The sequence below is a fragment of the Chlorocebus sabaeus genome, chromosome 21 (genome assembly GCF_047675955.1).
Source record: "Chlorocebus sabaeus isolate Y175 chromosome 21, mChlSab1.0.hap1, whole genome shotgun sequence".
Classification (NCBI taxonomy): domain Eukaryota; kingdom Metazoa; phylum Chordata; class Mammalia; order Primates; family Cercopithecidae; genus Chlorocebus; species Chlorocebus sabaeus.
The window spans coordinates 99477973-99504532 of record NC_132924.1 but is presented as its reverse complement, the minus strand read 5'-3'; positions in this window follow the sequence as shown (position 1 = coordinate 99504532).

Sequence of the window (26560 nt, the reverse complement as noted above, 5' to 3'; positions counted from 1 at the left end):
TACACATAGCAATAATTTTAGTGGGCTATATCTATACCTACACCGTGGCACTTTAAAAACCAATACATGATACCATGCCCTAGGCCATATTCAAAGTCTATTCTTCCCAGAATTACAATTTTAGAAGCAAAATATAACTTAAATAAAAGTGGTTGGTAGCAAGGAGAAAGAATTATAGATTATGTTTGTTTTTTCCTTGCTTGTCCAACACTGTTTTTAATTTAAGATTTTTAGTTCAATTTCTGTTCAAATGGTATTTAATTAACAGATCTCAATCTTTGTTTGAAAACCCTCAATTTTTTGTTTGAAATCCAAAGATGAAGAAAACAAAAATCAAATATTAACTAACTCTGGAAACCAACCAAATGCCTACAGTTTCAGAGGAATGTACTAACTACAGGTGATAGAAAGTCTTTGAAGATAAAACAGTTTGTGGACTGCCTATTCTCCATCCATCAACAAGTAATATAGAAAAAACAATTTTGTCTTCTCGTACTTTCTGCCCAGTAATTCAGAGAAACATATTAATACCAATGAGAAAGCTGAGTAGTCATCCTTCTATCCTGGAGGGAATTGTTCCATGTCACCCTTCTTTCCCCTCCCTCACAACACTCTGACACCCAAGATTGCCAAACTGATTTCTCCAGTTGCTGTCTCATTGTGGAAATTGAAACTCCCAAAAAGTCTCCATTAAGGTCCAGTAGATCTGTGGAAGATGAAGCTGGCTAATACTAGAACTTGCCAAGCCAGTGAGAATAATACTTGTGCTCCAGCTGTAAATCTCAGAACACGATTTTATCAGGTTCCAAGTGGACAAGGAGGGGGGGCCACATGCAAACCGTATTTCCTCTCAGCTGGCACATTCTGAGGTTAGATCACTTATCTCTGAAGAAAATAAACAAGAAACAACAATAAAAAGTGTGAAATTTTGGAATTACACAGTAAATGGGAACAATAATTCTAAAAGGTATTAGGAAATAATTAGAATAAACTTCAAAAGCTGGACTTGTAAGTTAATGAAGATGAGGCACCCATGAAACTGGAGCAGAAAGTCATAGAAGAAGAATTACTGAGATAAAATACAATGGGAGGATCTTTTAAAAAATCAACTAAATGATATCTCATTGTAGTTTTGATTTACATTTGTCTGTTGATTAATGGTATAAAAAAGTAGAAAGAATGAATAAGACCAAGTATTTGATAGCATAACAGAGTGACTATTGTCAATAATAACCTAATTGTACATTTAAAAATAACTTAAAGAGTGTAATTGGGAGGCTGAGGCAGGAGAATCACTTGAACCTGGGAGGCAGAGGTTGCAGTGAGCCGAGATTGCACCATTGCACTCCAGCCTGGGCAACAGGGTGAGACTCTGTCTCAAAAAAAAAAAAAAAAAAAAAAAAAAAAAAGGAATTGAATTCAAAACATAGATGCTTGAGGGGATGGATACCCCATTCTCCATGATATGCTTATTACACATTGCATGCTATATCAAAATACCTCATGCACCCCATAAATATATATACCTATACACCTACTGTGTATATATTCACCATGTATTGTATTTTGTGCACCCACAAAAATCCAAACTAAAAAAAAAATTAAAAATCAACAAAATAAGATGCAAAGGTGACATAAATGAGATAAAAAAGGGAACGATGAGAAAAAAGTGAAAAAGATCTAAAAAAACATGATGAAAAAATTGAAATCCTTATTGGCATGTATAAGCAACAGAGTTGATGTTATACAGAAATCAAAAATAGAACAAAGAAAATAATGAGGACAAGTTTTGTTTTGGAGGAAGGAGAATAGGAACCCAACTAAAAACAATACATTTTCTTGAGGAAGAGAACCAAAGGTTCGGAATGAAAACAACGAAGTTATAATTAGAAAAAGCCTAATGTAAATCACCAAAAGAAAAAAAAAAAACACTCAAAATTTTTTTAAAACCTCTCCTCTGGTTTCCATATAAAATCAATGGAAAAACTCATACATCCCATACATTTCACTCCCTGTCATGCCCCCAAATGTTATGGTCCCTAAGAAAGGAAAAGAAGAAGTTTTCAAATTAAGGGCACAGGAATAAGTGAAGAGTGGAGGCCTTTCTGCTTGGGGTTAACATGTGTGCTTGTGTGTATGTATGTGTGGATCCATGAAGTATGGATAGTGATTGGAGGAGTGCTCAGAATCTTAGAAGAATAGAGGTAACATTGCTGTCCACCAGCAGACTGCAGTGTGAGAGCTTCTAGATCAGTACTGATTGAGACAAACAAAATAATTTAAGCAGATGTATTACAAAAGTCAGACAGTTATGTGACAATTATGTATTCTAGTCCCTTCATCTGCAGGATCTCTACCATGTTTTTAGGCCACTGGTGAGGGATTTCTTACTAAATGTTTTATCCAATCAGGACTCTACTCACCTGTGCTTCTTGACATTGTATCAGCGATTGCTGCCTGTTTTCCGTATCAGCCATTTGTAGGATGATGGGGGATAGGAGGTTGTTCCATGCTAAATACTGAATTAAGGTTATTGTCCTCCCTTATTAGACACATGGGGAAAGAAGCAGACACAAGGGAGAAAGAAGCAGACAGAAGGAAGAAAGAAGCAGACAGAAGCTAAAAGGTAGGTAAGAAAAATATAGTTAGTAGAAAGCATGTACCAACAAAAGACTAACTAGTGGAAGTCATGAGAAGGAAGGAGAATCAGAGGAATTGGTTGACTACATTAGTCACCTCAGGCCTGAAGGGAAGGGAGAAAGTGGCACTCAGAACCCAGAGAGAGTAGCTGTCTGGTGAGTGACCCTTGTCCAGAGCCATGTGCCATCACTGGGGGATGCAGTTAACCTCCAGCAACATAGCATGGAGGCAGAAAGCCTGGGAAATAAACTAGAGTCATTTTTCTTCTGCTCTCCTGTCTCCTACTGGTGCCTCCCTTAGGTCGAATCCAGCTTGGAACCAGAGGACAAGAAAGCCATTTATGGTTCATATAAGCTGGGTCAGTTTACCAGGATCCAGGGCACTAGGAAAACAAAACAAAACAAAACAAAACAAAAAACAAACAAACAAAAAAAAAAATCAAAAGGTAACTTCAGACCAGCATAAGCAAGGAAAAAATCTGAACTATTGTGATGAAGAGAAAATCTTGCAAATAACATATTTAGGTAAATAAAATATTTAACCATAAGGATTGGAAGATTGGTTTCATACGTACCTTAGAACTGTCTTTTTAAGAAGTTCTTTAATTGAAGATTAATGCGTGAGCTTCAGGCAATTCTTGAATTATAAAAGCCCATGTAAAATATTGTTACTATTTTGAATAGAATACATGTTTTCTATGTAAAGGCCCTTTTACTGAATTCTTAAAGATGTTTAAAACCAAAAAAGTTCAGAAAGAGAGATCAGTCTAAATTCGTGATGAAAAGATTATGAGCAAAGGATTATATATTCTTTTGAGTTGCTTATATGTAAGATAGAAATAGAAGACAATCCTGGCCATGAAGTATTTTAGAAATATATGGCTTCAGTGACCTTGGAAAAACTCACTTCAGCCAACAAAACAAAACCAAGATTAAAAGCACAAGCATAAGAATACCATGAGATAGAAAGCAGGTAGAGAATATTGAAACTGATTAAACATAAGGTTAAAACAATTGGTCTAATTATGGTTATAAAAATGGGACCGTTAAAAATAAGTGTAAAATATGATGTAATTTAATAGCAATTATTTGTGTGCAAGTGACCAGTCTACTGTAAGAACACTACATTTGTGTTGGCGGAGGGAGAAAAGTGGGGTGGTAGAAAGTAGGGGATAAAAATAAAGGGTTCTAATTTTATAGTCTTATGTAGAGAATAAGCAAAAGATGACTTATTATTGATTAACTTGAGAAGTATATAAAGAATCATGTTTTTGAGAAACTTAAAGGAAATCATTTGAATATTTCAGGTGCATGAATTACAAATCACTGTAGAATCGAAACATAGTTCATATAGTGAAAGATAAAAAAATAGGTGAGAGAAATATAACCAACCACATAGGTTATGGAAACATCTGCATAAAAGTGACATGCCCCAAATTTTAAAAAATTCAACTATAGGCTGCTCTTAAGAAACACAGTCTAGGAAAATTAGAGGTTGGAAATTAAAGAATACACAAAAATTAATTAGGAACCTACAAATCAAATGCATAGGCAATGACCATAATTTACGAAAAAACAGAATTCAAGGGAAAATGCATTAAAAAAAACCAAAGAGCTTTATTTTACATTGAAAAGAGAAATAATTCATTTAATGAATTTTTGTGTGCTAAAAATCAAATTGTATAGCTCAAATATGAATACAGAAAATTTACAAAACAGAATCGTGGAAGAGAATAATTAGCATGTTCTTAGCCTTTGAGAGATGTAAAATAAAAATAGGATATAGAAATTGTAATGTATTCCTAAAGTTGAAAAAGAGATATCAAACATTTTAATAAAAATACAAAATTTTGCTGAATTATATTTATAGTAATAGGGACAGAGCTATATCATCTAAAACATAAGATGGAAAAACTGAATTTAAAGATATCATATGTGAATTTTCAAATTATATAGGGATTGGTGGATGGGAGGTGTAGGGAAGAAGGACTTGTAATTTGATTGTAAATTTTATCTAGAAGAATAATAAATATTGGATGTAAAAATAGAAATGTGTTATATATTATGTATTTCAAATGTATTAACATTGGCATCATATTGAAGTGTTATAATCTTAAAAATTATATGGTTCTGGTGTTATAATCAGTAAACAGATCAGCACGAACCCAACATATTTCTGTAATAATTTTTTTTGATGTTTAACCCTTTCAATGATTTTTATTTAATTTTTTAAAAATTATAAAATTTTTTTTTTTTATTATACTTTAAGTTCTAGGGTACATGTGCATAACGTGCAGGTTTGTTACATATGTATACTTGTGCCATCTTGCTGTGCTGCACCCATCAACTCGTCCTTTACATCAGGTATAACTCCCAATGCAATCCCTCCCCCCTCCCCCCTCCCCATGATAGGCCCCAGTGTGTGATGTTCCCCTTCCCGAGTCCAAGTGATCTCGTTGTTCAGTTCCCACCTATGAGTGAGAACATGCGGTGTTTGGTTTTCTGTTCTTGTGATAGTTTGCTAAGAATGATGGTTTCCAGCTGCATCCATGTCCCTACAAAGGACACAAACTCATCCTTTTTTATGGCTGCATAGTATTCCATGGTGTATATGTGCCACATTTTCTTAATCCAGTCTGTCACTGATGGACATTTGGGTTGATTCCAAGTCTTTGCTATTGTGAATAGTGCCACAATAAACATACGTGTGCATGTGTCTTTATAGCAGCATAATTTATAATCCTTTGGGTATATACCCAGTAATGGGATGGCTGGGTCATATGGTACATCTAGTTCTAGATCCTTGAGGAATCGCCATACTGTTTTCCATAATGGTTGAACTAGTTTACAATCCCACCAACAGTGTAAAAGTGTTCCTATTTCTCCACATCCTCTCCAGCACCTGTTGTTTCCTGACTTTTGAATGATCGCCGTTCTAACTGGTGTGAGATGGTATCTCATTGTGGTTTTGATTTGCATTTCTCTGATGGCCAGTGATGATGAGCATTTTTTTCATGTGTCTGTTGGCTGTATGAATGTCTTCTTTTGAGAACTGTCTGTTCATATCCTTTGCCCACTTTTTGATGGGGTTGTTTGTTTTTTTCTTGTAAATTTGTTTGAGTTCTTTGTAGGTTCTGGATATTAGCCCTTTGTCAGATGAGTAGATTGCAAAAATTTTCTCCCATTCTGTAGGTTGCCTGTTCACTCTGATGGTAGTTTCTTTTGCTGTGCAGAAGCTCTTTAGTTTAATGAGATCCCATTTGTCAATTTTGGCTTTTGCTGCCATTGCTTTTGGTGTTTTAGACATGAAGTATTTGCCCATGCCTGTGTCCTGAATGGTACTACCTAGGTTTTCCTCTAATCTCTGGGACACATTTAAAGCAGTGTGTAGAGGGAAATTTATAGCACTAAATGCCCACAAGAGAAAGCAGGAAAGATCTAAAATTGACGCTCTAACATCGCAGTTAAAAGAACTAGAGAAGCAAGAGCAAACACATTCGAAAGCTAGTAGAAGGCAAGAAATAACTAAGATCAGAGCAGAACTGAAGGAGATAGAAACACAAAAAACCCTCCAAAAAATCCATGAATCCAGGAGTTGGTCTTTTGAAAAGATCAACAAAATTGACAGACCACTAGCAAGACTAATAAAGGAGAAAAGAGAGAAGAATCAAATTGACACAATAAAAAATGATAAAGGGGATATTACCACCGACCCCACAGAAATACAAACTACCATCAGAGAATACTATAAACATCTCTATGCAAATAAACTGGAAAATCTACAAGAAATGGATAATTTCCTGGACACTTATACTCTTCCAAGACTAAACCAGGAAGAAGTTGAATCCCTGAATAGACCAATAACAGGCTCTGAAATTGAGGCAATAATTAATAGCCTACCAACCAAAAAAGTCCAGGGCCAGATGGATTCACAGCTGAATTCTACCAGAGGTACAAGGAGGAGCTGGTACCATTCCTTCTTAAATTATTCCAAACAATAGAAAAAGAGGGAATCCTCCCTAACTCATTTTATGAGGCCAACATCATCCTGATACCAAAGCCTGGCAGAGACACAACAAAAAAAGAGAATTTTAGACCAATATCCCTGATGAACATCGATGCAAAAATCCTCAATAAAATACTGGCAAACCGGATTCAGCAACACATCAAAAAGCTTATCCACCATGATCAAGTGGGCTTCATCCCTGGGATGCAAGGCTGGTTCAACATTCGCAAATCAATAAACATAATCCAGCATATAAACAGAACCAAAGACAAGAACCACATCATTATCTCAATAGATGCAGAAAAGGCGTTTGACAAAATTCAATAGCCCTTCATGCTAAAAACGCTCAAGAAATTCGGTATTGATGGAACGTACCTCAAAATAATAAGAGCTATTTATGACAAACCCACAGCCAATATCATACTGAATGGGCAAAAACTGGAAAAATTCCCTTTGAAAACTGGCACAAGACAGGGATGCCCTCTCTCACCACTCCTATTCAACATAGTGTTGGAAGTTCTGGCTAGGGCAATCAGGCAAGAGAAAGAAATCAAGGGTATTCAGTTAGGAAAAGAAGAAGTCAAATTGTCCCTCTTTGCAGACGACATGATTGTATATTTAGAAAACCCCCTTGTCTCAGCCCAAAATCTCCTTAAGCTGATAAGCAACTTCAGCAAAGTCTCAGGATACAAAATTAATGTGCAAAAATCACAAGCATTCTTATACACCAGTAACAGACAAACAGAGAGCCAAATCATGAATGAACTTCCATTCACAATTGCTTCAAAGAGAATAAAATACCTAGGAATCCAACTTCCAAGGGATGTAAAGGACCTCTTCAAGGAGAACTACAAACCACTGCTCAGTGAAATAAAAGAGGACACAAACAAATGGAAGAACATACCACGCTCATGGATAGGAAGAATCAATATCGTGAAAATGGCCATACTGCCCAAGGTTATTTATAGATTCAATGCCATCCCCATCAAGCTACCAACGAGTTTCTTCACAGAATTGGAAAAAACTGCTTTAAAGTTCATATGGAACCAAAAAAGAGCCCGCATTTCCAAGACAATCCTAAGTCAAAAGAACAAAGCTGGAGGCATCATGCTGCCTGACTTCAAACTATACTACAAGGTTACAGTAACCAAAACAGCATGGTACTGGTACCAAAACAGAGATATAGACCAATGGAACAGAACAGAGTCCTCAGAAATGATACCACACATCTACAGCCATCTGATCTTTGACAAACCTGAGAGAAACAAGAAATGGGGAAAGGATTCCCTATTTAATAAATGGTGCTGGGAAAATTGGCTAGCCATAAGTAGAAAGCTGAAACTGGATCCTTTCCTTACTCCTTATACGAAAATTAATTCAAGATGGATTAGAGACTTAAATGTTAGACCTAATACCATAAAAATTATAAAATTAATGTCAACAACAGAAGTCAAATATCCGAAAAAATATGCATGTCACTACCTTGAATAGAAATTTGCCTCATTTTCTATTCAATAATTTGTCATTTTTCTTAATGACTGAACTATTTCCCAATCTCCCTTGCAATTCGGCATCACAACGTGGCGGTTGTGGCCAGTGGCATACAGGCTGAAATAAGATGCTCAAATTTATTTTGAGTGTATATAAAGGGAATCGGCATGCCGTTCTCCTATTTTCCTTTTAATAACTGGCTGAAAAATAGATGTAATGACTGGAGCTGAATCTGCCAACTCTGGTCAAGAAGTGAAAGCCAAATGTTGGGGATGGCAGAGAAAAAAAAGAAACAAACTTGGCATTGTAATGATTATGAACTCACCATCTTTCCTGTGTTTATCTCTCTAGTAACACATAAGAGACATAAACTGCTATCTTGGTCTTTGTTAAGTCACCATTTGTAGGTTTTCTCTCACTGAAAGATACAGATACAGATACAGCAGTATTTGTTTACATAGATTTTTACTGTAATCAGAATGTGAGCCAAAGTTTTACACAATAATAGAAGGCATTGAGGTTTTAATACGTTTTAAAATATTTTAGATATTTTTAATAATATGACAAATACTCAAGACCACCAGACTTTGAGAATAAAATATTTTAAATATTTTTGAATTTCTCGATATACTCCTTGCTGATGATCTCCTTTTCCTCTTCCATCTGATAAAACCACAGTCTCCAAGGGAAATAACTATTCTACATTTGGTGTTCACCATTCCCGTATTCATCTTTCACTACAAAGGTTGATATATGTTATTTTACATTTTTTAAATGTCATATATAAGGTATCATGTTATAGGTATTTTTCTGCAGGTTGCTTTCTCTCTAATTACCATTATTTGTGAGATTAATTCATGATGATACATTTAGAGACAGTATTGTAATTCATGTATCTATTTTCTCTTTGATGGTCAGTTGAGTTTTTCCTCTTATTTTCCTATTAAAAATCAATGCTGCTATGAGCCATCTTATATGTCTTTTTGTGGACAGGTGACAGTTTCATTAGTATATATCTGGTGGTAGAATTTCCGTGTCATGGTGTATGTTCACATTTGCTAGTTTTTGCCAAATTGCATTGCAAAGTTAAAGATTCTACAAATGTATATCAATACTTTGCATTGTTAAATTTTAAAACATGCTGATCTATTAAGTATAAAATGATATTTCTTTTACTTTGATTTGTGTTCAATTTTTAGTACAAGTATGGCTACGCGGTTTATGTGTTTTTAAGCTATTTAGGTGTTCACATCTGTGAGTTTCCTGTTCGCATCTTTGCTCAATTGTCTATTCAATTATTCGTCATTTTCTTAATGAATTTTTGGATAGGAACGCAGTCTTTAAAATATCTTTAGTTAATTTTAACTAACTGAATCTCCATAAGAAAAACTTTTACTTCTATATCAGTTATATTTATTGTTATCTCTCTCTCTCTCTCTCTCTGTCCCCAAATCATAGTTTCAAGTATAAAACCTTGAGAAAGCGATGGACTTTTCTTATTTTGCCTCCGTATTCTGTCTTTCATAATTGGAACATCCACCAGCTGACAATCTGAAGGGGATAGTATTAATACAACAAGCAGAACTTTTTGCATTCCTTTTTATTTTTCTCTTGTGGCTGGTTGTAATGCAAGATTCACTACAGGCTCTTGTGGGATTGCTAACATAAAAATACAGGGAGACCTTAGCAGCAAGAACAGATCAATGAGGCATCCCCTGCTATTCCTGCCCTGTATTGGTGACCATATTCTAGCACTCTGCCTTAGCTCACTCACCACTGGGTGCTCCTCTACAGGCCCCTGGGGTGTTCCTAGGCCACATGTATTATTCATCAAATATTAGGGTTCACAGTCTCTGACTGTAAAAAAAAAAAATCAATCTACACTGATCTTCATTTTATATTCTGTAAAGAGACTTGGTTGAATCGTTTAAACTTGTGGGTTTTGTAAGATAATATTTAAATGATTCAAAATTCAAAAGGTACACAAAATGAAAAGAAAAAAAACAAGAAAAAGTCACTTCTAGATCATCCCTCTTTCACTTGGACAGCCAACATTAACAATACCACATGTAAGTATATATTTTATAGATATATATGTATATAATATCATTTTAAAAGCATCATTACCATTTTATTCACATAGTTCTGTATTGTGGTAGACAGAATAATGGCCCCTGAAAACATCCATGCCCTGATGTCTAAAACCTGTGAATATGTAAATCTACATGGAAAGAGGGACTTCACAGATGTGAATAAAGTTCTTTAAATACTTAAAGGCAGAGAACACAGTGGTGATTAGAGAAAGGAGTGACTGAAGAAGGATAAGAGACTGGTGTGATGTCACTGGCTTTCAAGACGAAGAAAATGAGCCATGAGCCAAAAGAATGTGGGTGTCCTCTAGAAGCTGGAAAAGGCAAGGAAGCAGATTCTCTCCTAGGTCTCCAGAAATAAATGCAACCCTGAAAACACTTGGAGTTACCCCGATGGGACATGTCTCAAACATCTGACTTACAGAACAGTAAGAGAATCAGTTTGTGGTATTTTAAGCCTGTAAGTTTGTGTTCATTTGTTAGAGCAGGAACACTAGAAAACTGACTAATACATGCACCTTGCTGTTTTTAATTTTTTAAAAATAAAGTCATTCCATATCAGTATATAAAGGGCTTATTCAGGCTTTTATTTTTTTAAATTTTTGCATCTGTATAGTAATTAATTATATCTATGTATATAGTAAATATACACATACACCTGTGTAGTAAAATTGATATACATCTGTACAGTAAAATTTCATTTTATTATTAAACTGTGGTCACATTTGCTATGGTCTGAATGTTTGCTGCCCCGGCCCACCCCTGACAAATTACTATGATGAAACTTAATCCCCAATGTGATGGTAATTTGGAGGCAGGGCCTTTGGGAAGTGATTTATGAATGAGATTAGTGTCCTACCAAAGATTCTGGAGAGATCCTTGTGTTTTTGTTTTTGTTTTCTTGGAGGAAAAAAGTGTATCTTCTTGCCACATCTAGAACAGCTCAATACTCTTCTAATTCATCTCCTTCCATTTATTTGTCTTTTCAAATCTTCTGGACTAATATTTAAATCAAAGGAGAATCCTTGATTCTGGAGAAATCTTTTGCCGCAACCTCTTCCATTGGGTGAGGTTGCAGCAAAAAGACAAGCATCTATGAACCAGGAAGCGGGCCCTCACTAGGTGTTGAATCTTCCAGGGTTTTAATTCTGGACTTCCTAGCCTCCAGAATAGTAAAAAATAAATGCCTGTTGTTGATAAGTTTATGGTATTCTCTTATAGAAGCCTGAACGGACTAAGGCACCATTTATCGAAGACTAGTGAAGTCTTTTCTCCTGCCATTTTAAATAGGAGTACAATGAATACCCTTGCACAAGTAACAGTTTTAAAGCATATAATATTAAACATAGGTGAAATCTCAAAAATGGAACTAAGCATTCAATGGGAATGTGCACTTTGCATTTAAATTGATATTTTGAATTAAAATGATAATTTTCAAATTAGACTTCATAGAGGTTGTTTCAATTTATATTCCGTGTCTGAAAGTGCTGTTTCTTCATGCCTTAGATTACAAAGTATTATATTGCATATTATCTTTGTGTACTTGATGGCAAATGAAAGAAATTCTACTTTGAATATATCTCTATTTACATGTTTTAAAAGTTATTTGTGGCCGGGCGTGGTGGCTCACACCTGTAATCCCAGCACTTTGGGAGGCTGAGGATGGCAGATCATGAAGTCAGGAGATGGAGACCATCCTGGCTAACATGGTGAAATCCCGTCTCTACTAAAAATACAAAAATAAGCTGGGCGTGGTAGTCCCACCTGCTCGGGAGGCTGAAGCAGGAGAATCACATGAACTAGGGAGATGGAGGTGGCAGTGAGCAGAGATCCTGCCACTGCATTCCAGCCTGGTGACAGAGCAAGTCTCCGTCAAAAACAAAAAAAAAGTTATTTGTATTTCTTATTCTATGAATTTTCCTCCTTTTTTCTTCCTTTCTTTCTTCCAATGAGTTGGCCAAGTTTGTTTCTGCTGGGTTGACAGACATTTCTCTTATTGATATGTCAATGCTTTGTATCTCCTGGAGAAACAAACTCCTTTCCTTTGGCTTTGCTTTTTGGAATCTATGTGTGTGTGTGTGTGTGTATATGTATATGTGTGTGTGTATATATATATGTATATGTGTATATATATATATATCTGCATCAAATATATGTATTCAAATATTTTTTCTGGACTTGAGAATTTTATTTCATTTTTAAAAAATCTTTCCCAATATAATGTTTTATATCACTATAGGTTATTTAGTATTTTTATGATTTCAACATTTACATCTTTATCCCATTTTCTTCTGCTAAAGTGATGAAAAAACTTTACCTTTACTTTTTGCCAGAAGCCCACCTACTTGTTCTAACATCATTTATTGACTCTCCATCTACTTAATATGTTCTTTTAAAATAATTTCCTTTAAAACCAAAGTTTTCTAATTGTTTAACAATGAACATATTGCATCTATCTAAACTATTTTAGCTTCAGTTTACATTAATTATATTAATATTTATTAAGCTTTTATAAAAGATAAAATATTTTCTGTATTTTTATGAAATGATTGATAATCTAGTTTAATATAATTCAGTGGAAGATTCAGCAGACCCCAGCTGGACTGACTGTCCAGTATGCTGCCTTTTTGCCAGTGCCCACACCTGTCCAACAAGCTTTTCTTTTGGGAAATCATTTGTCTTCCCCCAGTTCTAGTCATGGTCTGATTGTACTGATAATCATGGTATCTTCTCACCCCAGACACAGAGCTTAAAATATGATTTACCTTGGTCTTGTCTTGGAGAATAATTCATCCTCCTGGCAAGTCATATATAAGTTTGTTACTGTTTGTGTGTGTGTTTATTTATTTAAACTTTGCTAGAGGAAAAGAACTTTTTCCTACACTGGTCAAGATACAGAGAAAATGTGATAGTGGAAGCTGCCAGAGAGCCTTGTTTTTAATTGGCTGAAAAATGTAGTCTGAGGGAAGAAAGTTGACTGACAGACAAAAAATGAGGCAAGTAAATGTCCTGGATAATTTTGAATCTGTGGTTTAAATAACTATGGTCCGGATTCTTGTTCTACCCAAACATTTTTGGTTTTTTTTTTTTGTGATCGACATTAGCATCTTTCCAGATCTGAGTACACATCTACCTTTTTATTGACTTAATTTTAATTAACTTGAATGCTTAACATGTGTAATTATGACTAAAGCAAGAACACTGTTTTGAATAGCACATTTTCTCCTAGAAATTATATTTAAATATTAATAGTTTTATTATTAATAATAATGTACCTAGTCCATGTTCAGTGCTTTAATTTTAATATATCATGCATAATAACTATGTATATTTTGCTAGATCCCTAGTGTGAGGGATCTGGTTCTATTTTGAAGGTATATATTCTTTAGAATTTAGATTAGATAGAAATCTGGGAAAATCATGATCTAGTAAATAAAACAGTAAACTGACACCAAGTTACTTTCTAAATCCCAATATTTAACATTCAACTGCCAAGTGATTATGAATATTTTATAAATTAAATAGAATAACACGTGAAGCACATAGTGCTTTTCTTGGTATGTGACAGGACATCAAAAATAATCATTATTTTACATCTTAAATGATAACAGTAGGCTTATTATCTTGATCTCAAAAAGTCCCAGTCATAGCCTTCCATCTTTCAATGTCTCATCAAGTCTAAGTATTGTTTGCTTGGAATGAAACTGGGCAATAATGGGGAAATAAAACATTTTGTTGGATTTTTAATCAGTATTTCCCAGATATTCAACTAGGATACTACCGCCTGATACTACTAACACACGATACATCCCTGATATTACTTCCCTGGCTCAAGCTCTTGCCACATCTAGAACAGTCCAGCTCAATACTCCTCTAATTAATCTCCTTGCATATATTTGTCTTTTCAAATCTTCTAGGTTAATATTTAAAACAAAACTATAAACAATTTACTACTTTTTGATGATTTCGAAATTCTAATAGTATAAAGTACAATCTATTTAGTATAGTGTCAATGAAATGAAAACTCTCAAAATGTTTTGTGTTATATTATATGCCTTACTTTGCCTATTACTTGTATCTTCAACTGGTGCCTGCTATAAATTGTATAGTCTTGTCAGGCATTAAGAACCTTCTAATGAATTATTAGGTCTTGGAATGTTCTCTATTATATTTTTAAAGTTACTATAATAAACAGACATGATGAGAATTAAGAGTTCCTATTTCAGGTAAATTGAATACAATGGGAGTTGTCAGAAAAACATGAAGAATAATTGAGTTATTATGAAACCAAAGAGTTAGAAGATTTATAAATTAAACTCTCTGAAGCAGCTCTCCGACTGAACAGCTGATTTTTCTAAACTGTGAACTCCAAGGGTTAAACATTATGAGCATAAAGTAATCACAAGAATGTCTCACAAACAGGCTTAAGGCTAACAACATCTTTAGCAAATATGCTGTTTTCAACTTCAATAGCAAGTTGATACTCAAGTTGATACCCGATTCTTGTAATAGAAAACAGAAAACGTTACCATGAACTCATAAAACACGTGAACTACTAGCATGAGTCTTATATTTAGGAATCACTTATTTATGAAATTAAACATTTCTATCCTTGGACATGTATTTAATTGTAAATTATAACTCTGAAGCAGTTTTGTCTCTATAAATTGTATTTGTTTTAGCTAACCAAAGAATTAAAATCGGAAAAACCCCCAAACAGTTGTAAACCTAGATCCCAGAAATTTGAGGCTCTATTAATACCTTAAATTAAATGTCCATAGACTCACTGTTATGGACTGAATGTGGTCCATAACAAACTCATATGTTAAAGCCCTAACCTCTAATGTGACTCTATTTGGAGACAGGGCCTGTGAGGAGCTGACAAAAGTTAAATGAAGTCATAAGAATGGGACCCTGATTTGATAGTAGCAGTTCCCTTCTAAGAAAATATACCAAAACACTTGTTCTCCCTATCATGTGAGGACACAGTGAGAAAGTGATGTTTATAAGCCAAGAAAATCCTTGCCAGAAACCAAATTGGCTGGCACCTTGATTTAGCCTCTAGAACTGTGAGAAAATAAATTTCCATTGTTTAAATCACCTATTCTTGAACTCTATAGTAGAGGGAAGCAATCTTAAAGAAAATGCTGATATTGGAGTTATATATATAATAATATATCCCAGAGGTGTCCACTCCTTTATGTCCCTTCATTGGTTCTTTTACTCCCTAATTTAGCCCTATTAAAGTGTAGGTTCAAAAACTCCAAGCTGTTCTCTAGGTCTTATGAGTCTCCTGGCCCAGAACTGCTTTGACTAGGTGTTCAGAGACTGAGCTGTGGTCAGGACATTATGTTGGCTCTTGTGATTGGATGACCTGGGAGTGAGGCCGATGTTACTCAGTGACCCATCCCCAGTCCATCCTCTAGCTCCTGGACATTCACTTACATAGGACCCTAATAGTGCCCCCCATCCCAGTCCACTGAATTCAGTTCTTCCTGGGGCTCCTGCCAGACTCTGAGCTTTCATAGGTACTGAACTCAGACATGAAACTGTGGGACCCAGTATCTTTCTTCTACATTTTGATTTTTTTCCCTCACTTAATTGGGGTTGATCATTCATCCACAAAACCTTGATCAATTATCACAAAGAGGCCTTAGCTCTTAGAACACAAACACACAATCGTCCAGTTTTGAGGAGAAAGATTTGCCTTCCATCCTGGATGGCAGTGAGCACTATTTTGTTACTTCCTTATACATTTCTCACTTCCAGAAATGGATGGAAAAGTTTCTCTCTAAGTCACAAAAAACAAAATGCAAGATGAATCATCAGCAATGCAAAAGATGGCTACACTTACTTGTTTGAAGGCCTTTTTCACGCACTAGAGTACCCCTCCCTAAAAACCAGGCTGATTAGTTAACTTTGCATTATAGGACCTAGTACAAGTACAGAGAAAAGACTTTGTAAATGTTTGTTAAATGAATGAATAAATATATAAACAGCCCCTGGCTGGAATTGTTTTCTCCAGGAGAAACTACTAGAGACTACCCAGTCCCTTTTGCTTATCCTATTTTTTAATACCATTTCTTCATTATCAGCAGTCCAGTCCAAGAGATTTCCATTCCATGGATTTCCCTGTGAAGATTCAAGACCTTCTTCCGGCTAGTCCCCTCTCCATGGCTCAGGCATTGGCAGCTATCCAGGACCACGTTATTCAAGCCATCCAGGGCCACTTTAATTAACAGCCATGGTTTCAGGAAGGAAGTAGCAGACCAGTCAAGGTTAGCAGAATATGCCACCCCCAAATATGTCACTTTCCATACAGATTATTTTGAGCTAAAAGCACTAGAAAAACAGCAGATGTAAGAAAAACATTCTGACCTTTTTTTTTTTTTCCTTAAAAGCAGGAAATGAAATTCTCGTGTGAAAGATGTCCTTTCTATACCAAAGGAAAGTAACATTTTTATAGTCAAGGACAAGAAGTTGAGACTGAGGGAATTCTTTACAAACAGACCCTGTTAAAAGAATTCTCATCTTTCTTTATCCTTTTCACATAGCCTACTACTTTCCCACAACTGCCTCTACATTCTATGTAAACATTTAGGTTTTGCCACATCTTTGGGTCTTCATTTTCTTTCAAGGGCTCCCATGTCACATAAAAGTTGTATAAATTTGTATGGTGTTTTCCTGTTAATCTATGTTATATAAATTTAATTCTCAGGCCCAGGAAACTACCCGAAGGTAACAGACATACAGTTTTGCCTGCCCCATACTAACATTTCCTGATCTCCCAGGACTTTATCCAAGAAAAAAACCTAATATCTTTTTTTTTTTGGAAAAAAACATGACTTTTCTAAATTATTTTGTGTTTTCTTCTGCTCTGGTCTGTTGGTTCCCTTCCTGGATAGAGTAAATACAACTTTGCCCCAACCCTTTGGTCCTGCCCACTCCTCAGTGGGAAGGGAAATGCGTTTCTTAATTAACACTCATTAGGCACTGAATAATGATAATACAAGTAGAACCCTAACCAAAGGTCCCACATGTATTCTATGTATATATGCATGGCCTGGAGTGCTGCCTTCATCATCATTTGTGAACGGCAGCATTGTAGAGATGAAACTTGGAACCCTCCCTTAGACCTGAGGATTGTAGCCACACAGGCAGTTCTATAAAGTGCAAATTAATAATAAATCCTAAATAAATCTGTGGTGTTGCCTGGGCTGTGTGTTTTGAAAAAATTCTCATGTGATTCTGATGTACATGCCTGGTTGTCTTACTCCTAAGTACTAATCATTCCCAAACAGTCCTGACTTCAAGCAATAGCTTTGTCACCTCCAAGTTTTCTATCCACAAGAAAGTCCTATAACCTTTATGACCTCATTAATAAAGTATAGAAAACATTGCCTCTTTCTCAAAATGTTTGTGAATATCAAATGATATAATGTATCTACAGTGCATAGCACATGGGCATGCAATAAATGAAATTATTATTATAAATCTGAGCAGTGTGATCCTGTTCCCACTAAGTAGATGAAAATGTATCTATTCATTATGGTAGTAAACAGCAATAGATATCTTTTAGAGAAAGGTAGAGCTGATGTTACTTTGAAATATTTTATTCTGGAAAAGCTCATTTGGTCAAAAGACAGTCTTAGAATGAAATACAATAAAATATAGGCTAAGTCCATGGAAAGAGCTATCACAGGACCCAATGAAATCCAATTTAATTCCTTACCTAAGTTTATAAATAAGTGCTGTAGTTGCTTTTCTCCATTTAAAGTGCTTTCAGCCAAGACAAACAACTCAAATCCTTTTATTTTCCCTTAGTCGCCCTTAAATGAACACCTTAGTTATTTCTGACATCTCTAATCCAACCTGGTGTCCTCCATACTTTCTACAGCTGCTGTTTATTTTCTCCAGCGTCTAATAGTTCCTGTTCTTCTAAAAGATAAATTCAGAAGCCTCTTGCAGATTTCATGCTTGTGGTAGCTTCAGGTCAGGGAATTTACCTCAAAACCCATCATACACATTACCAAGCAGTAGACTTGAGTTCCTTCATTCATGAAAAGGATATGAAGCTGGAAAGAAAACTTGCCTCACTCTTTTCCAACTAAGGGATGAAGCAACAATTGTGGAATCCATACCTGGTGATTAATTGCAAATTTTTGAACTACAACAACAGAGGGCTACATTTCACAGTATGACATAGGAAACATTATAGAGGCAATAACTTTAGAGGATTTCAGACTAACAAATCACTTAATGTCACAAGCCAGGAAAGCCTATATTCCCCATCCCTTTGTTGCAGCTCACAGTAGAAGCAAGTTGTCCAAAGACGGCATTCACTGATGAGAACTGTAGCCTACAAAGAGATTCTTCTCCTAACAGGTGGCTGTACCAAATATTCTCTTCCTTTTTGAAGAGTCATGATTGTTTTTTAGTATAATGTATCATCAGTTAATTGGTAATATGTTTAAAACAGAGATAGAGTGACAAATCTACAACTGATAAAGTTTATAATTTAGATATGCTTTTCACACAATGGTAGGTAGAAATTGATACTTGTGTGAATTTTGGAAAGTTCTAACTTATCGGAGCTATCTTACTGTAGATTAAATATTATATGAACACTATGGAGCATGTATCAATGAGAAGAAAATGAAAACATAGTCCTTTAGTCATTTTGGTTTCAGATTTTAATAATTCTCAATGAATGAGAAATTCAACAGATGCATTATAACAAGATGTACTAGTTTCTAGAAATGAGTTGCATTAGTTTTATTATGTGCACGTGTGTAGGTGGCACATATACAGTCATACATAATTCTTTATCACATTTCATAGTGTGAGTTCAGATAGTCCCAATTAAATGTTGCTACTTTAAAATGTCCCCCTGTTCCACCAATAATTTCCTGAAGTATTGCTTGCATTCTAAAAATTGAAAGAATTTATATTTCAATGTTTAAATAACTCAAATGCCTACCTTGAACACCCAAGTTATATGTTGTCTATGGCAACATCGTTTTTAACCATTTAATATTTCTGCTTTTTAAAAAATTATTATTAAAATCAAAGTAATGCATCTCATGAACACTAATTAAAGTTTTAAATTTATTTAATTTTTAAAATAAATGTTTGAGTTCCCACTATAAGTCAGGCATTTTTCCAGATACTGGGAAATTAAATGATAAACCAAACAAAAACATGAAATATCATATTCTGATTGAGCTTATATTGTAGTTGGGGCTCAGATACTCAGGTTATCAGATCTTAAAAGAAAAGCAAAATGAAGAAAGAAGGACTTTAGGGGATGGGAACATATCCCGGCCCGCGGGATCGTCGAAGCAGGCCCTGGAGGAGGGAGTGGGAATTTGGGGAACAAGAGACACGAGAAATGGAGACAAGACAGTGCTCTGATCAAGTCTCGTTTAATGGCAGTAATGCAGTGCCTTATATACACTTGGAGAGGAAGGGGTTGGGCCAAGGCGGAAATGATCTCATTTCAGAGGGCGCGGCCAGGCAGGTTTCGGTTTCAACGGTCGGTCGTCATGTTGCGCCTGCGCTAGGAAGTAACAATTTTGCTACGAAGTAACAATTTTCACGCGCGCGGGAAAGATGGGTGAAGAAGCAGCAGGAAGAGCGCCATCTTGTGCGAGGTATTTAATACAGGGAAAAGACAAATCTGGGAAGGAGGTGAGAGGTGGAAATGAATAGAGCTCAGGCGTCTAATCGTCAATAATTACTTGCTATGGCTGGGGCGCGCAGCTCCGGACAGGAACAGGGGATGATAGTTGCAATTTTAAATAGTATGGTCAAGGAAGACTGAGAAATGTGACATTTCAACAAATATATGAAGGAGGTAAGAGATGAGCTAGGAGAGTATCTAGAGTGAGCATTATTGGAGGTGCTGAGAAAATGTAATAAAAGGGCTCTCAGGAAGGAGTGCTTCTGGCATGTTTTAAAAATGGGAAGTAGGGCAGTAGGTTGGAGTTAAGGGGAAATAGGAGAGTTGGGGAGAATGTAGGGCATAAGCCCAGAAGAGGGAGTGCTGTGGGAGGGAGGAGGGGCAATCCTGCATAGCCTCCTCAGGACTTGTCAGGACATCAGCTGTTACTGTGAGTGAGCTGGGAAATCAATGGAGGAACTGAGGTCTACAACTTGTGTTTTAAATGGGCTCTGGTTTCTTCAGTTCACTTCTTCACAGGGTGAGCAGTGAAGAGGAGAGACTAGTTAGGAAGCTATTGTAATAATTTGGATGACAGTGTCCTCCCATGACGTGACCCATAGTACTAAAAAACCCAAATATTTCCTTTCTCATTCCCTAATTCTTCTTCCCTGAAAGGACTTACCTCTACACTTCTGGTGCCTTCTTCTAGAGAGTCTCAATGATACTTCATTTCTTAATTTATAGCGGTTAGACATTATCCAGTCACTTCCTGTCTTGGGAGAGCAAGATTCAGATCTCTCACACCACAACTTTTTATGCAGGGATTCTCAAATATTCATGATCAGAGACCTTTTCTCTGAAACAATTTTTTATTTTCCTCGGTAAAGATTTCTTCAATATTCTACATGCAGAACCTGTTTCTGGCTTTCAATGTTGTGGGAGCAGGTGTGATAAAGGAGGAAAAGCTCCCACAATTCAGCATGCAATCCCAAATTTGAACATCCCTATTTTATCCCTGAGCTGTACCCTGTGAGCCTGACATCCCTGACTATGGAGTGCTCCCATTTAATTACTCTAGAAAATAAACCATACACCTGTGATCATGTTGTTTGTCTGGAGAGCGAATGCAGGGAGTCAGCTCCCTCATGTATAGCATTAGTGTGGGTCAATTTTCTTGGGGCTCTGAAGGGCAAACTGGCTCACTTCTTGTCAATATCACTGCAGGGATTTTTAAATGCTAACTTCCTTTACTTTGTTGAGTCCCATCAGTACCCGTATAACAATTTATGTCTTCCTAATTTCATATCCTGCTCTTCTCATTCTCCTTTTACATGTAAATATTGCTGCCATTTAAATGGAGTTCTGGAAAAAAAGGAGATAAAGTGGTATAGAAAATTGTGATGCTGAAGTTTAGTATCCATTTGGTTGGGTTGCGATGCTGAGGGATTCGTTCACACATTATTCTGGATGTTTCTGTGAAGGTGTTTGTTGGATGAGATTAACATTTACATCAGTGGACTTGAGTAAAGCAGATCACTCTATAATGTGATGGGTCTTATCCAATAAGTTAAAATCCTTAACAAAACACAGACCACCTCCCATGAGCAAGATGGAATTCTGCCAGCACACTGCCTTCAAACTCACTCTCAACTTTTTCCTGGGACTCCAGCCTGCTGGCCCACCCTGCAAATGTTGGATTTACCAAGCCCCCACAGTGATGTCAGCCAATTGTTTAAACTCTCCCTCTGTGTTCCTCCCTCTCTGTACTACCTTGCCCCCGACACACACACATATCCAAATTTCCTGATGGTCTGATTTCTCTGTAAAACTCTGACTAATACATCAATCCCCCATTTAAAAATATATGTCAGGGAGTATCTTTTTTTCCCACTCATTCACTTCCCTTACAGATGTTTCTGTACTTCTTTCTTATAAAGACCAGCTTCAGCTACTTTTAATGATATATATCTGAACACAGGTAAACCCCAAATGATCATTTAAGTACACGTTTTAATACTTAGAATTGGGCAGTTAGAGAAGCAATTTCTCATCCTAATGTGTCCTGAATGAGGCTTATTTCTGCTTATTTTACCATACATGACAACTACATATCACATTCCAGGCTAATGGGCACTTGAAAGCCAATGCTTTATAATTCTCTTCCTATTGGAAATGTAGAAACAGTACTAGGCAGTAATTGAATTAATTATATTTTTATTTAAAAGACCAAACCCACAAGTACATTTGGTCTGGAACTTAATTTGCTTGCAGATTTTTCTCTCAAAAAACCAATTCTCTCTCTATTTCTATAATTTAATTTCTTTCAAAAATGGCCATAATATATGATGATGCATTAGTAAATGACTTCTAACAAAATTAACTTTTGCTTGCTTGTGGATCAGACCTGCTTTCTCATCTTCTCATTAAGATACTTAAACCGGTGGAGAAAAGCTACACTTCTTAAGGTTAAAGGATGTATTTATTTCGCAATATAACTGTTCAGTATTTAGGCTAAGCTACAATGAGTAAGGCCATGAAAAACCTACTGGCATAACTGGGAAGACACACTTGGTTACAATACGGTATGATATGAAATATAAGAGGGATAAGCATAACAGTTTACAAAAGTAAAAAAATGAGAGCAACTTATTAACAGAGAACCTGGGAAACAGATAATGTTTTAGAGAAGAGGGAAAATCTAAACTCCTCTGAATGATGAATGGCTTCCTAGGCTGAGAACCAGAGGAGGACATTCTGGTGCATGCCATGTATAAAGGTATGGAGCAATTCATTTCATGGAGGGATCCAGAAAATGCTAAGAATCATTTTGGAATTTAAAACAGAGTTAATGAAAGTCAAGATTTTGTTGGGAGGGAAGCTGACAAAGAATATCTTGAAAACTTCAACATTCCCAAGTTTGACCCTAGTAGTGGATGCTGTTGTTGCCCTGCCCATATAGCCTGTGCTATTCACTGAAAAGTGGCCAGTTACCAGCACCTGCATTCTTTGTTGGAGAGCCTTCTTTGATTTCTGAAGTCCATTTTGCTATTAATATATCAATCTAAAAAGGGGAATTATTGCTCCCTGTGAGCATCCCTTAACCATTGCTCTCAGGAGCTGGTATTTACATACTCTGGCTTCCTTGTTTATTTAGTGGGACAACAGTGAATATATTCTAAACTTGTTCCTATACCCTTGTAGCTAGTTTAAGCTCCAATTTCCCTTAGTCAGATCATCAAGATGAGATGCCAGCACTGTTGATGGCAAGTGAGTATGCTGTAGTATCACAATTATTGAGAGGTTCACTCATGCCTCTTTTATATATATTTGCATTGAGATATATATAGAAGATAAAGGTAGAAGGAAATCCATTGCTTATATAATACCTCTAGTATTTGAGACATCAATGATAATGGTAAGGTTTGTGTAGGCAGTTGGTTGTTGTTAAGTGTCATTGAAACGTGGAAAGAAAAATAAGTGAGAGACTCAGGTCAGTCAACTACTAATTCAAGGAACAGTACAAACACCAGTAGTTCCTTGGGTAGCATTTACCATGACCTTTATCTTTTTAATCATAGGACAGAATGCATTGAAATCTAGGTTTCAGGTAGGATTGTGAAATTAGTAGATTTGCAAAGTCCTTGTTAGTCTTCTGTGCTAAATTCAGGGCCTTAAGACCTGGGATGGGGACATTAGATCTATGTGATTCAGAACAGGCTGTAGTCTTAAGTTTAGTTGAGAAGATCCTTTACTATGTTCCCTGGTAGAAGCATATCCATCTCTGAATCTCTAAGCTGGTAAAAATAAAAGTTGTGAGAAAGGAAATCACAAATGTCCTAAGAGAATCACAAGGAATAATAATGAGAAGATTTCCTCTTACTTCCACACTTTGGTTCCAGACCTGTCTTCTACCTATCAGGGACACAACCCCTCATAATCACCATAGTTCTTGACTGATTGCATGCAATCCCCGAGCTAGTACCTCAACAGTGCCTTTAAGGAGACATTCCAATGTTCTACTAGGCTGGAAGCTTCTGGAAGTTGGGAAATATGGTCGAACCAGTGGATTATCTGGTCATGTGATCATTGTTACATCTAACTTCCCAGCAATAAAGTAGGTACCTTGGTCCAAGGCAACAATTATGTAAGGTCAGATATAATTGAGATAGTCATGAATCAGACAGTCTGTGAGTCATTCGATAGTAATGATGACTGAGGCCCTAAATGTAGAGGAGGTAAATGCCTTCCATCACTCAGATCCACTTTTGATCTATGTTAAATTTAATCTAGCCTGTCAGTGGTTCTTTAAGTTGGTAGTCACTCAAGGAAAAGAGAGAGAAAGAAAAAAGGAAAGAAAGAAAGAAAAAAAGAAAGAAAGAAAGAAAGAAAGAAAGAAAGAAAGAAAGAAAGAAAGAAAGAAAGAAAGAAAGAAAGAGAAAGAAAGAGAGACAGAGAGAGAGAGAAAGAAAGAAAGAAAAAAAGAAAGAAAGAAAAGAAAGAAAGAAAAAAAGAAAGAAAAGAAAAGAAAGAAAGAAACAGAGAAACTAACTTACAAAAAGAACTTAAGTAGGGTAAGATATTATACCTGCAGCTTATATGATTATTTGATTATACCAAAAACAGTTCCTCAGGAAAAATATGTTTATCATCTTCCTTCTCTATCAATCATTGTTAAGGTTCACTAATTCTCCACTACTCCTCGGGTCTCTATTCTTGAGAAATCAGAGCTGTTGGTGAGCTGTTGCTGCAATTGGCCAGTTATGTTTACCACTAGATATGGTGGCACCAAGGGGCTCCACAGTGGATCAATCCCTGATCTCTCTACTCCATATGACCTTTTTTATGTAGCAGCAAGTCTATCACCTGATGAGAATCAGTCAATTACCACTGCCAATAATTATTTGCTTCCTCTGCTGGTCTGTAAGCATGGTGGGCCCACATGTTAGGAATGATTGCTGTCTCTTTAAGATGATTGGCATATTACTGTACTTTTCCACTGTGGTATAATTTTATAGTTTAAGAGATTTTATTCATTTTCAACTATTTAATAAGTGCCCCGCTGTCACCCATATGTGCAAACTATAATTCAGTGTCACTGAAGATAAAGATACACCAGAAAAAAGCTGGCAGGAGATAATTCTGGCAATATAATTAGAGACCAATTTGTGAAGAAGTTTAAAGTTCATATGGTAGACAATGGGATGCTATTAAAGGATGTTTAAGCAACGAAGAGTTAGTCTTGGTGTATGATTTTGAAAACTAATAAAAATGGCTTGGAGGGTCGAGGCTGAAGGAAGACAAAATGGTCAGTAGGATCTCAGTGATCCAGCTAAAGACCTGAAGAAAGGAAATGACAACTAGAGTGTGTTGAAACAGATTGGAGGAATATGTTCCAGAAACAGATGTTCAAGTTTGCTAACTAATCAGGTGTGCGGGCTGAGAAAGGAGGGAGTCTCCTAATTGAGTTGAGTTTGCTCTGATCTCTCAGCTTTTTCTCATCTCTTAGTTTCTGTTGCCTGTCACTAAAGACTCAGAGGTGGCCCAGGACTCCATAGGAATGAGAAATGTAGCTTTCTAAAACAGAACACACGGGAATGTTCAAGGCAAGTATTTGCTGAGGTGCCGAGATACAATACAGAGCATCCTCCACACACACGCAGACAAAAAAAACAACAACAAAAAAGCCAAAATGCCAAAACTCATCACCTCAAACTAGATACATTTAGCACTTTGATTGTAGGGATTGTGCCACAGGTACGTGTGTATCTATCTGTCTGTCTATCTATCTATCTATCTATCTATCTATCTATCTATCCATCCAAACTCATCATATGTATATACGTGTTCAAAGTGTATGCATATGTTCAAACTCATCAAGCTTGCACATACATTAAATATGTGCAAGGTTTTGTTTATCAATTATACTTCAATAAAGTTTGTTTTTAAGTGCCAAACTCACACACTTTCTAAGGCTTTAGCTAAAAATGGTTTCTTGGCTTTTCAGCACCTTCCCCACATCTCACCTACTCGGGTATACAAGCTTCAGAGATTGTTGGGTGGGAGGATTTTTGAGGATAACTTGTGAAATGTTTTATAAATCCCTTCTCATATGACTGCAAAGAAGAAAGATGTGTTGTGGATGGAGGAAACTAGCTCCTCACTTTATGTCTGCTGAGGGATGCTTCATAGGGACCACTCGTGCAACTTAATGGGTATCTCTTGAAGATGGTTGACTCGATGAACTTTAAGTCTTAGTCCTATTTTGTATATATTAATCCTATATATCAACATGTACATACAAACATATATATTATATATATGTGTTTATGTTTTATATATAATAGCTTATATATTATATAGCTTATATATTCATATTTACATTTAGTTTATAAATTTTGTTTATATTATAAAATATGTATAACATATATATACAGACAACTTTCATATATATATATAAAAAATATGCCAAGATATATTTCTATATATGAAAGTGGAGAGATAAACTATGACCAACATGATAAAGGAAAACTTGTTGAATTGGGAGGGAGTCCTCTCATTCCACCCCCAGGATTTGTCAGCACAAAGGATTTGAGTGTTTTCTGTGGGCCAGAGAAGGACCACACAAAAGAGAGAGCCAGTGTGAACCTGGCTTGAGACAGTTGTTATATGT